General features: G+C 41.9%; 1 pseudogene; it reads left to right on the top strand.

The window, feature by feature from the left end:
- Positions 1 to 8,104: 8,104 nt before the first annotated feature.
- Positions 8,105 to 12,192, top strand: LOC142437365 (phosphatidylinositol N-acetylglucosaminyltransferase subunit A-like; annotated as a pseudogene).
- Positions 12,193 to 12,549: the final 357 nt, after the last annotated feature.

The raw sequence follows: 12,549 nt of genomic DNA, 5'->3' as shown, positions 1-12,549 counted from the left end.
TCCATTTTATATAAAGTCGGTGATTAGTTTTTCTGGATCAGCATTATATTATCGGCTGCTTAAGTAGTATTGACATTTTCCCAATGTCAAGTCTTCTGATCTATGAGCATGGAATCTCATGCATTCTTCCATTATGTAACTCTCTTTTGGGTTCTTTGTAGTTTTCTAGTTTTCTTTGTACAAATATTTTGTTTCTCTTGTTAGATTTATTTCTCAGTGTTTCATATTTTGTGTGGCTATTACTCATGACATTGTGTTCTTGGCTTTTTCAGGGTTCTCTTTGTTAACATACAGAAATTCAACTACTTTTCGTAGATCGAGCTTATATCCTTTGCTGAGTCTTTCAATTAATTCTGACAAGTTTCTTGCTAAGCCTTTGAGGTTTTCTATATATGTTTGTCATTGTTGTTAGGTGCCATCAAGAAAGTTCGGACTTATAGTGACCAATGCAGAACAGAACAGAACAGAACAGAACACTGACAGGCCATGGGATGTCCTCATAATCATTGCTATGTTTGAGTCCACTGTTGCAGGCACTGTGTCGATCCATCACCTTGAGGATCTTCCTGTGTTTTGTTGATCCTCCACTTCACCAAGCATGAGGTCCTTTCTCAAGAACTGCCCTGCCCCCACCTCCATGGCATGTTCAAAGTACATGATGCAAAGGAGCTATTTGCTCCCAGAAGATTTTAGCTATGTTTTCCCCAAGAAGTACAGTATCAGATAATCTGCAAATAGAATTTTACTTCTTTGCCAATTTGGGTATCTTCAGTTTCCCTTTTTTTGCCTGATCCATCTGGCTAAGGTTTTCAGCACAATGTTGCATAGGAGTGGTGAAAGGGCACCCTTCTTTGCCTGGTTCCCTTTCGCAAGGGGAAGGCTTTCAGTTTCTCTCAGTTGAAAGTAATGTTGACTATTGGTTTTGCATATATGCTCTTTATTATGTTGAGGAATTTTCTTCTATCTCTATTTTGTTGAGCATGTTTGCTAAATACCTTTTCTTCAACAATTGATATGATTGTGTGTTTCTCTTTGTTTTATTTATGTGATGTATTACATTGTATGTATTTCTTTTTAAAAATATTTTTTATTGTGTTTGGGTGAGAGTTTACATAGCAAATTAGGATCCCATTAAACAATTTATATTCATATTGTTCAATGACATTGTCTACATTTTTCACATATTAACATTCTTTTTTTAGTGGTGTTCTTGAGACAGTATTCCCAAATCGTACACCACCTTTGTTAAATTGCTTTTAAAATGAGTTATATATACATAATTGTTAGGTAGCTTAGCCTAGGGATTGGGAAGTCCATTGACACATGCCCAGGAGAGCCAGCATAGGACAAAGCTGGATTTTCCCGTCGGTGGGCACGGATGGGCGTTAAGCCTGGAGCAGCCCACCTGGGCCAGGTGATTGCAATTCAGTCAATGGGATCGACCTGGGGTCGTTCAGCACGCCTCCCCCGGGAATCCTTGAAAAGGCAGGAACCAAGAGGGAGAGGGGCTTGTCTTGGCTTGGCTTGTCTGGTCTTTTTCGGAGGAAAACTTGGGAGAGAGATCCTTGCGTGACCCTGAGCAGTCTCTGCCAGGCCGCGTGGTCAAAGGAATCCTATGGGTGCCGCGTAAAACCTGAAGCTTCTTTTAACTGTCATTAAATTCACTTGGATCACGAGCCCGGCTTCAGCATGAATTCTTTCTCATGTGGAGCCAAGGACGGAGGCTGAAATCTAGCCAGGAGAGAGAGACCTTACATAATTACTGTGTAAGGGTGGGTTGACTAGAGAAACAAATACAGTGATACTCATATATGTGTAAGAAAGAGCTTTATGTCAAGAAGTAATTATATATTAGGAAAACATCCCAGCCTAGTCCAACTCAAGCCCATATGTCTGATACAAGCCCATAAGTCCCTCTTTAGACTCAGGAAGCCACATTCAGTGATGCAGCACGCAGGACTATCACAGACCAGTGGGTGCAAGTTTTATGGAGACTATGATGGTGGATGTATCTACAGGGCTCTGGTACCATCAGGGTCAGCAAGTAGGAAGGAGAAGGCAGAGAGAGGTGGGGGGAGGTTTCCAGGGCCCTCCTTATGAGAAGGCCAAGCCCACAAGGAAGTGATTGACAGGCTAGACTCAACCCCTACATTTTTATATTTCAAGTTGGCATGAAATTACGTAACTACTACAATCACAATCAGTTCCAGTGCTCACAGCCGCCTTCTGGATTCCTTGTTTGCTCCCCAAATCCTCTCATCCTCCCTATTTCCCATCCTCCCACCACCACCCACACTCCCAATAAACCATTGCATTAGTTATTATCTCTATGCATCTACTCCGTTTGAGCTTCAGAAAATGGGAAACCTAGCAGTAACAATAAAACACAAAAACAAGATAAAATGGCAAGAATAAAATAATAATTATAATAGTATAAAAATACAAATAAAGAGTAAGATGGAAAGACTTCCATCAATGTTTTAAAAACCAGGGAAGAAATTTTTGTCATGGGACAAGCAAGAAGTACTTGATCCTAGATCAAATTCAGGTTGGGTCAAGATGGAGGTCAGCTTGCATCAAATTATACCATGTTTGATCCATAACCCAATTTACAATAATCTCTGTCTGATGTGAAAGCTCTTTGAGTCCATTGCCTGTGACTAAAGGGGATCTGCCGGAAGCAAAATTTAACTAGAGACTCTGCAGATGGATTTTGGGCTCCCTCGGCCCTCCATATCCTTCTATAAATTGGGTGTTCATAATTTAACCTCTGATACTTTTCCCTTCACCATATTTGGATTTTGTTAATGTCATCATTGGATCACACAAGCTGGTGCACTTCTTCCAGGTGGACTTAGTTGACCCCTCCTTTAGATGGTTCTTTGTACACAAGCCATTAAGATCCCAGACACTATTCCAATTGATAGCTGGGCACCATCTGCTTTCTTCACCACACTTTGCTGTAGCACCCTTATCTTCAGTGATATGTTCATGAAGGCGAGTATCAAGCAGAACCATGTTATCAGAAATAATTGTTCTTGGATTGGGGCTAGGGTTAAGTGGGAGTCCAGAAACTATCTGCTTATCCATGGGTTATGCAAGATTCTGGTTTATTTAGCAGTCATATATTATGACAAAAAACAAACAAACCCACAAGACCAACAGAAACAACAGCAATAAACCAGCAAACATACAAAGGGGAAACAAAACCAAACCAAGAGTAGAAACAAACAAAAGGCAGAACAAAAACCCAAAGAAACAAAAAAAGAACATTTTCAATCATCTGCCCGGAGTATAAGGCGATAGCATTGATAGCATCAACAATTTTTCCAAAGACACAAAACTCAAGCCACTGTTTATATGAATAATTTATGAGAGTATAATTCTGCTGTGAACCACAACCCATGAGTTGTTGCCCTTCACAGTTCAATTTCTCAATCGATTGAGATCTGTTTGCACTGAGCATGGAGATTGGTACAGGAGAAAACTTCCTGGCTCAATTCTTTCAAGTGCAGATCCTTGCCCAACAGTTCAAAACCTATCATATCAATTCAAGGGTGGCATCAAGGTACTAAATATATGGTGATTCTGGGTCCTTTCTATTGGACACCCACGAAGCCAGGAGTTCCAGCAATGTTCAGTGGCCGCCACTTGCACAGCCTAAGAGCAGCCACTCACTCTCTGCTTCCTCTCTCATCAGAGTATCCCAGTTCTCAGTCCAAGGTGCAGGAAACTTCAAGGCAGAGCTCAGTTCATCTAATTAGGCCCCTGGTGTGGCCCCTGGGGAGTGCCATGCTGCCTGCAAGGCCCGAGTCCAAGGTCATTGTTGTGCTTAATCCATGGTGTGCTTCGCTGAGTGTTGGGTAGAAATGCATTCATAGTGTCCACCAACAGAAATATGCGTGTTTCCTCCAAAATGTAGATGCTCCCCTTCGCTGGTCTCAATTTTCAGCAAGGTTCTCCTTCCATTTCTGTGGAGGGCCATTGATTTGTCCCCGCCTTCTCTCATTGTAGTACAGGCTCAAGCGCATGGTCTTCTCCCTTTCCCCCTTCTTAAAGGAGTGAGTCCAGCCAGTGTGAGGTCTCCTCCTTCAAGGTGGTGCTTGTGAAGTGCACATAAGGAGGTGATGTGTGCTTCGTGGCCAGTAGGTAAACATCTACCGTTTTGTTCAGGAATTGGTTCCTAAGATTTGTTTAATTGGTATTTTTCCTTATAGCATTGGACTCAGCTATACTTGCCCTTTTGTGATTGACTTACTTCACTCAGCATAATGGTTTCCAGGTCCTTCCATGTCATGCAATGTTTCATGCCTTCATCACTGTTTGTTAAGGATGCATAATTTTCCACTGTGTGTGTGTACCATCGTTTCTTTATCCATTCTTCCACCGCTGGGCATTTGGGCCGCTTCCAGTTTCTTGCTATTGTGAAACGTGCTGCTATGAACATGGGAGAGCATATAGTCACTTGTGTTGTGTCACTTATTTCTTTAGAGTATATGGCTAATCATGGTATTGCTGGATCACACAGGATTTCAATTCTCGCTGCTGTAAGTATTGCCATACCATTTTCCACAGTGGTTACATGTATTTACAAGGCCGTTGCATGTTTTTTAATGACGAATTGTACTTGCAAATTTGCTATGACTCCCACTTGGGAGTTTTATTGATTTTTTATATTGCTTGATTCTATTGGCTAATATTTGATAATTTTTGTATCTATGTTCATGAGATATTGATCTATAATTTTTTTTCAGTGATGTCTTTGCCTGCTTTTGGTATCAGGGTTAAGCTTGAGTTATGAGGTAGTTAAAGTTTATTATGCCAACCTGGCCAATAAATACAAGTGGGGTTAATTGAAGGGCAGAGGGATAAATGGCTCAGTGAGCCTCGCCTTTTGAGTTCTTGGGCCTCTTGCTTTGTGATGATTGGACCAGGGTGAAGCTGCCTTAGCCATTTCCCTGCTTCAGCCGGCAAGGCTCACTTCCTGCAAGACATCCCCAAGGAGAAGCCTCATGGACCTACCCCGATGCAGCCTGGGAGCTGGAGCAGCCATGTGGAGACCCCTGCCAGTGCTGAGATGCTTACACGCTCACTGATTTGACTTTCCTCCTGCAGTCAGCGTCATAGTGTGTATTTTGTGAGATGGAGAAGGACTTTGTTGATTGATGTCAGACATCTGGGTTAATGTTGGACTTGTGGGCTTGGGCAGTACTGGGTTGGCATGTTTTCTTGATGTGCATTTACCTATTTATGAAATAGGTGAATGTTGACCAATTTTTTGGGGAGTCAACATTCTTATATATATGAGTTTCTGTGGATTTGTTTCTCTAATGTACCCAGACTAATACAAGTTATAAAATGAATTCAGGGGAGTCCCATCTTTTTCTAAATGCTGCAATCATTTGAGCAGAATTAGAATCGACTCTTCTCTGAATATTTGGTAGAATTCAGGAATGAAGCCATCGGGGTTTGTACATTTTTTTTTTGCTGTTGTTGGGAATATTTTATTGACTGATTGAGTTTCATTGTCATACAATATTCTGTCCTTATAGTCAAGTCAAGATCCATTCGATGTCAGGAAGTATATACTTAGTTCTGGAGCAGTGTTTTCTCAACCTTCCTAATGCTGCAACCCTTTTATACAGTTTCTCATGTTGTGGTGACCTCCCAACCATAAAAGCATTTTGTTGCTATTTCATAACAGTAATTTTGTTACTGTTATAAATCCGGCGACCCTGGGAAAGGATTGTTCAACCCTCAAAGGGGTCGCAACCCACAGGTTGAGAACCGCTGTGCGAGAGCCTCTTCTGAATGTGGCTTTAATTGTTGGCAGCTCCCTGTCAAGCTGCTACAGCATCTATTTAAAATTATCTTCAGCAAAATTTTACTCATGTGCATTAAGGATATTGATTATTTGTACATTTGGGAGATCACATTTTTTTGGAATAGGCACAGACAAAGGTTTCTTGTCTTCTACATTTCTTGACATAGACTAGTGAGTACTTCCAGTACTTCAACCTTATTAAAATATCTAAATTGGCGCTGTCAATTGCTAGAGCCTTGTTTTGTGCATATTTTCAATGCAGCTTGGACTTCTTCCTTCAATAGCATTGATTCTTCATTATGGCTTAAAATGGGTGAATGTTGACCAGTTTTTCTTGTTTTGTACAGTGACTAGGTATTTCTTCCATCTTCCTTTGCTGCTTTCTGGAGTTTAACATTTTGTCCATAGAATCCTTCAACATTTGCAACTTGATGTTTGAATTGTTTTCTTCCGTTCTTTCAGTCAGAGAAATCTCAAGGCTTTAAACTCCAAGTCTTTTCACATTTCAGTATAATGCTTTACATTCTCTTCCCAGGTTGCCTTTTGAAATTTTTTGTTCAGATCCTTTATTTCAACATGTCTTCCATTTGCTTCAGCTGCTCTATATTCAGAAGCACATTTTAGAGTCTCTTTTGACATCCACTTTTCCTGCATTTAAAATGACTTTCTGCTTCCTTCCCAGGTGATGTTCTTGGTATCTTCCAGCAGCTCCTCTGGTCATCCGTCACTAGTGTTCAAGGTGTCAAACCTGTTCCTGAGATGGTCTCTAGATTCAGGTGAAATACACTCAAGGACATAGTTTGGCTCTCATGAATTTGTTTTAATTTTCTTCAGCTTCAGTTTGAACTTACTTATAAGCATTTGATGGTCTTCCATAGAAGACCCATTTGTCTTATTTTGGCTGCTGATATTGAACTTCTCTGTGGTCTCTTCCCATAGATGTAGTACATTTGATTCCTGTGTATTCCATCTGACAAAATCATATATATAGTCGCTCTTTATGTTGCTAGGGGAAAATGGTATTTGCAATGAAGAAGTCATTGTTATAGAAAAATTATATCATGGGCTTTCCAGCTTAATTTTTACAACCAAGGCTATATTCTCCAGCTACTGATTTTTCCCATTTGTTTCCAACTTGTTCATTCTAATCACCAGTAATTATCAGTGCATCTTGTTTTTGCATGTTTGATCAATTTCAGATTGAAGAAGTTGGTAGAATTCTTAAATTTCTTCATCATTGGCTTTGTTGGTTGATGAGTAAATTGGAATAATACTGACTGGTTTTCCTTATAGCAGTATCCCATCCCAGACAGCAGGATACTTGGAGATAGATCTTGAAATATCCTCTTGAATGTGCCATTTCTGGCATAGCAAACCATGACGTTGTCTGATTCACAATAGTCCATACGAGTCCATTCTGGCTTATTGTGGCATAGATGTCTTTCTTTATGCATCCCATTTCATTTTGAAGACTTCCAGCTTTCCCGAATTCATGGTCATACATTCCACTTTCCAATCAACGGATGTCTGCAGCTCTTTTTTTCACTTTGAATCATGCCCCATCGGCAAATGAAGTTCTGACAACTCTGCTCTAGCCACATTATTAAGATGGTCTCTACTTTGAGGAGACAACCCTTTCTGAATAATTTTGAGTCCCTTCTAACTGAAGGGTTCCATCTTCTGACACTATCAAACTATTTGTAAGCTTTTCAATGGTGAATCCCTCAGGAGTGGACCACCTATTCCCTTCTCCAGTTCTGGTTTTATTATGGCTGTTCAGCTGAAACCATTTCATTATGGTGACTGTACTGGTATTGAAGGACCGATGGCACGACTGCCAGCATCACAGCAACACACAAGCCACCACAGTATGACAAATTGACAGACACATTCATATTTGTATCTACCTATACATGATGAGAATATTTTTGAACAGGCACATACGGATTAGTTACCTCTGGGGACTAGTTGTCAAAAGTTGAAATGGAAGAGGAACTTTATCTTCCTATGCGTTCCTTTAGAAGTTTAATTCTCTTACTTTCTGCATGTATTTTTATCATTTTAAGACTGTCATTTTAAGAGACATGCATTTAAAATACATGCACGCATTTTATCGTGTGAAACACATATGAAACTGCTCACTACAGAGCAGTAACCAAGCACAAGCAAGGCTGTGTTTACCTTGCTTACTGGGAAGTCAACTCCTGTCAGGGATTACACATTTGAAAAGAGACTTTGGTTCTGCAGAAAAGTGATGCAGAGTTGGGAATGAGACATTAGTGTGGTGGCAAAATGGGAAATAGTTTACTACAGATTCATAAATAAGCAAAATCAAGACCATGCTTTACATGCTGATTGAGTAATCTGACACTGGCTCCATCCATCACCACCCACCCTTTTCTTTTCCCAGGGTTTAATTTTACCCTTGTGATCCAAGATGTCCCATACGGCCTCAATCATCATTACCGTGCACTGTGTAGCAGGACAGAGGAAGAAAGGCAGAGGAACCACATCTTCTCTCTTAGGGAGACATTCTGTTAGCAGCACACACCACAAATGCTGCCAGGTCAGTGTGCAGAGCTACATGAAATCCAAAGGAGGCTGGAAGTGCCAGAGTGCCCAGCTTAAAATCAAGGTTGCTTTGCTGAAGACAAAAGAGGAAAGGCGTGCTGAGAGGCACCTCACCATCTCCGTCACGGCAGTTCTTTATATGTTTGAAAACAGCAATCATGCCCACTCAAGCTTCTCTTTCAGAGTGAACATCATTCTGCACTTCACCAAATCTTCCCTCATACTGTTTCAGTAGATCTGCTGTACAAGGCCTCTTCAAAGTGTTAAAGAGCAAGGCCTCAGGTGCACCTAACCGAAGTATTGGTATTCTAAATCACCTGACATGCATGCAAAAGATGGACAATAAAGAAGGACGACTGAAGAAGAGCTAATACCTTTGAATTATGGTATTGTGAAGAATATTAAATATATCAAAGTCAGAGTCAGACTGGTCCTTAGAAGCTGTTGCTAGAGGCTATCCAGTCGGTTCGGAGTCATAGCAGCCCTGAGCGTGGATGGACACCGCTCGGACTTGCACCGTCCCCACAATTGCTCTGCTTGCATCCATTATTGTAGCCACTGTGCCAATCAAGTTCAAGGGCCTTCCTCTTTTCTCTGCCCCTCTCCAGGGACCAAGTCTCACCGTCCTGGCCTCTGAGGAGCAATTTGGCTGTACTTCTTCCAAGACAGAGCAGTTTGTTCTTGGAAACCTGTGGTATTTTCACTTCTTCACCAGCACTATATTTCAAATGCTGCATCTTGATCTTGTTCCACTGCTTTCCATGATTTGAACAATGCCATTGCACTGAGCGCTGATTCAATATGTGGCTCTCAGAGTTGGAGTAGATGTGGGAGAGCAATTCCTCTTCTTCACACAAGTATTTACCGCTCTGCTGTGAGTCTGGGAAGGAAGAAGAGGGAAGGTGAACTGTCTTCATCACAATGCACACACACTTTTATTGGTTCAAACCACAGCATCCGTGTCTCCTATGCAAGCAAGGAGATCACCGTACTCAGAGCAATGCTGAACCCCCAGAGGTTGTGTCTATCCTCCCAAATGCAGTAGATCCTACTGACCCCATTCCCAACCCGTTTCGAAGGCACGACAACTTGGTGACCATGGTCATCAGCAGGCTTGTTTACAGAAGAGGGACTGACTTCCACAGAGGCATAATCTCTGAGCACTGTCAGAAATAGCCAGATTGGAGCTTCATGCTTAGGGGAGAAGGACCAATGAGAATCATTTTGGAAGAAGTGCAGGAACGATACCAGCAACACGACAGGGTGCGTCTCTGGGGGAGCTTTAGAACACAAGGATATTCAAAACCTTGGTTCAAGGACAAACTTTTCTTTTTAAATATAAACCTTTATAGAAATTTGTGACAATTTCATTCTTACATGAGAACTGAGCTTATAGATTTAGGAAACACAAATTTCACTCATGTACACATGTATGATGCTGTGATACAGCAGTTCTCAACCTGTGAGTTTTGACCCCTTTGGGAGTTGAATGACTCTTTCACAGGGGTTGCCTGATTCATAACAGTAGCAAAATTACAGTTATGAAGTATCATGGAAAATAATGTTATGGTTGGAGTCACCACAACATGAAGAACTGTATAAAAGGGCCGTGGCATTACGAAGAACCACTGCTATAATAGAATATTAAAAAAATGTATATATCCCAATGTGACATTGTTCTATGCATATTCTTAGTGGAATTTTTTCTTCTTTCTTTTATTGGGGGCTCCTACAGCTTTTATCACAATCCATATATTCATCAAGTCTATCAAGCACATTTGCACATGGGCCGTCATCATCATTTTCAAAGCATTCTCTTCCCATTGAGCCCCTGATATCAGCTCCCTATTTATTTAACCCTCCCTCCCCCCACCTGCCCTCCCTCACAATCACTTGATAAGTTATAGATTATTATTTTCATATCTTACATTGTCCTCCATCGGCCCACACCCACTTTTCCATTATTTGTCCCCCTGGGAGGGGGTTATAGATTGATGCTTGTGATTGGTTCCCCCTTTTTCTCCCACCCTCCCCTAATCCTCCTGGTATCTCTACTCTCAATGTTGGCCCTGAGGGGTTTATCTATCCTGGGTTCCCTGTGTTGTGGGTTCTTATCTGTAGCAGTGTGCATGCTTAATTGAGGTCATGATAGTAGGATGAAGGAAGCACCAAAGAACTAGAGGAAAGTTGTGTGTTTCATCGATGCTATTCTGCACCCTGACTGGCTCATCTCTTCTCTGTGACCCCTCTGTGAGGGGATGTCCAATTGTCTACAGGTGGGCATTGGGTCTCTATCCTATGCACCACCCCCCATTCACATTGGGTATGATTTTGCTCTGGGTCTTAGATGCCTGATACCTGAACCCATCAACACCTCATCATCACATGGGCTGGTGTGCTTCTTCGATGGACATATTTGTCTTAATACCTCCCTTACCAATGCATCCTGCATGGCGATCATGGAAGCAGTCAGTTGTGGTTTACAGGCTGTAAGTACGAGGGTTGGTAGAATTCTTGAATAACAACCAGAAAATCTTACTATTTTGGATGAGCCTTTATAAAATCTCAGTATGAAGACCTGGAAAAGGCCATTTTTCTTTTTCTTTTTAAAAATCATTTTATTAGGGGCTCAGACAACTCTTTTTACAATCTGTAGATACATCATTTGTGTCCAGCACATTTGTACATATGTTGCCATCATCGTTCTCAAAACACCCACTCTCCACCTGAGCCCCTGGCATCAGCTCCTGATTTTCACCTCCCTCCCAAACCCTTGATAATTTATAAGTAATTATTATTTTATCATATCTTACACCATCCGACGTCTTCCTCACCTGGTTCTCTGCTGTCCGTCCTCTAGGTAGGAGGTTACATGTAGACCTTGTCATCTGTTTCCTGTTTCTCCCTCACCCTCTCTCCACCTTCCCGATATCGCCACTGTCACCACTGTTCCTGAGGGGCTCATCTGTCCTGGATTCCCTGTATTTCCAGTTCCTATCCGTGCCAGTGTACATCTCCCGGTCCAGCCGGTTATGTAAGGTAGACTTGGGATCATGATAGTGGAGGGTAGGAAGCAGTCAAGAACCAGAGGAAAATTGTATGTTTCATCGTTGCTACACTACACTCTGACTGGTTCGTCACCTCCCCACAACCCTTCTGCAAGGGGATGCCCAATTTCCCCCAGATGGGTCCTGGGTCCCCACTCTGCACTCCCCCTCATCCACAATGCTGTGATTTTGAAAAGGCCATTTTTCAACTGAAATCAGGAACACTCACCGCCACCTCAGAGAATATCCACAACATGGCCAAGACTTCCTACACGTGGAGGAATGTTGTGGAGAGGACCAAAAAGTGTGTGACCAGGTGGCCTGCGAAGCTGTGTTACCCACAGACAAAGGACTAGATAGACCTATCTCGCAGTGTGGCCCAATAACCAGCTGCATTTGTGCCTTGCTGGCAGTCTTCCCCTTCCCCTTCCTCATTTTTCTGTGTGGATCACCCCAGATTCCATTACTGATGTTGCAATAGATGCCGCTGGGCCGCAGGGGACCTGAACTCCTCGCCAGTGAGCTCACAGTAAAACGGGCCCAGAATAACGAGGCTTCTAAACCAGAGAGAAGGAGGCTGGAGCAGTACGATTTCAAAGATGGGGGCTAGTTCTAGGAAGATAATTGCAAAGGAGTTTAGTTGCTATTATTAACGTTAATTTGGTCAATTCTGCTACCTCTTTTTTTTTTATTATCATCCAGCGTTTTATTTTGAGGAGAGGAAAAAGAATGCAAACCCCAACTGTAGAAACTTCTTGTCCTTGTTTGAGAGGTGAGACAAGACATTGATGCCATTTGGACATTCAGCTTCTCAGACACTGAAACACAGCCCTCTAGCCGAGAGCTTTGGGCTTTCCTGTTTGGGAGCTTGGGGTGTGGAAGGGCCAAACCTTTTCTGGGTCTTTTTTGGCCAGTTTTTAATGTTACACCATTCATTAGAGATTCACCAGATGTTTACAAGTTTTCTTTAGGGAAATTCAATAACTATCTGAGCTAGGCTAAGTCCAGTTCTTAAACCTTTGCAGGGATGCTCAGTAAACATCTCATCAGACATCTCATCTTGGGAGACGGTCTGTTCATTATCAGTGTCTTTGGAGTACCTGCTCT

The sequence above is a fragment of the Tenrec ecaudatus genome, chromosome 1 (assembly GCF_050624435.1).
Source record: "Tenrec ecaudatus isolate mTenEca1 chromosome 1, mTenEca1.hap1, whole genome shotgun sequence".
Lineage (NCBI taxonomy): Eukaryota > Metazoa > Chordata > Mammalia > Afrosoricida > Tenrecidae > Tenrec > Tenrec ecaudatus.
The sequence above is the reverse complement of the archived record's forward strand: the minus strand, read 5'-3'. Positions and strand labels throughout refer to the sequence as shown.